At 37.7% G+C, this 856-nt stretch overlaps 1 long non-coding RNA gene across 1 annotated transcript; it reads left to right on the top strand.

Annotated features, from left to right (window-relative positions):
* LOC105139346 (uncharacterized) lies at positions 1-523 on the top strand. Its single transcript, XR_844957.1, has 2 exons — positions 1-48; positions 223-523. It is a non-coding gene; the product is annotated as an uncharacterized LOC105139346 (long non-coding RNA).
* The last annotated feature ends 333 nt before the right edge of the window (positions 524-856 follow it).

Here is an 856-nt window from a genome sequence, read left to right as displayed (position 1 = left end):
GCCCCTTCCCTACTTCAACTACTACTATCAGAAGGCGGCTGTGCCCATGTAAGGAGTGTCTATGAGCATTTTTTACGAGCATTTTGATCCGAAACCAAGTCTTTGGCACACCGTTGCATCTTTCAGTTATAATGACTGCTTTTCACTTGCAGCTTAGTTTTTTACTTTGGTCAACTATATATATATGGCTAACAATCCTTTGGTGTTCTTTTGGAGCACAAGACAAGCAGCAAAAAACGTGAGACAAATCAGTGAAGGAAGTGGACCAAAAATCAATGGCTTCCACTGGCTTGCCAGGAGGACGGAGGTTGCTGTCGGAGAGGAAGCCACTGCTCCAGTTGGCTTCAATGCTGCTGAAGAAAATTAAGGACAGTAAAAAGGATGATAATTCAGCTCCAGAGAATCAGGCCACTGGCAATCACTCTAGGAAGGTTACTGTTATGGAGTCAATTGTTACTTTTGACGTTAGATATTTCCCACTGAATCATATCATAATTAAAATAAGATGCCGATTTTCATTGATATATGAGATTACTGTTATTAAATCTCACCTTCGTTCATCATTCTGTAAAACAAAATTAAAAAAAATCTCTCCATTTCTTCTTTATTTTCCTTTCCTTTCCTTTTCCTCTCTTCTCTCGCCACCAACCATCATAGCCTTCTTTCTTCGTTCCTCTAATTGGAATCTATTCACGTTGGCCTTTTACATGCCATGCTTGAAGCCAGCAAACCTTCATGACATGACGTTTAGCGATGTTAAAAACTACGATTCTCAGTCTCTAACGTTATTTACTTAAAACTATAAAAAAATTTAGAAAACAGTTCCTTCATATTTTATTAAAATTCGAATAATAAT

The sequence above is a fragment of the Populus euphratica genome, unplaced genomic scaffold (assembly GCF_000495115.2).
Source record: "Populus euphratica unplaced genomic scaffold, PopEup_1.0 scaffold90.1, whole genome shotgun sequence".
Taxonomy (NCBI): domain Eukaryota; kingdom Viridiplantae; phylum Streptophyta; class Magnoliopsida; order Malpighiales; family Salicaceae; genus Populus; species Populus euphratica.
This window is presented reverse-complemented; position numbering and strand designations above follow the sequence as displayed.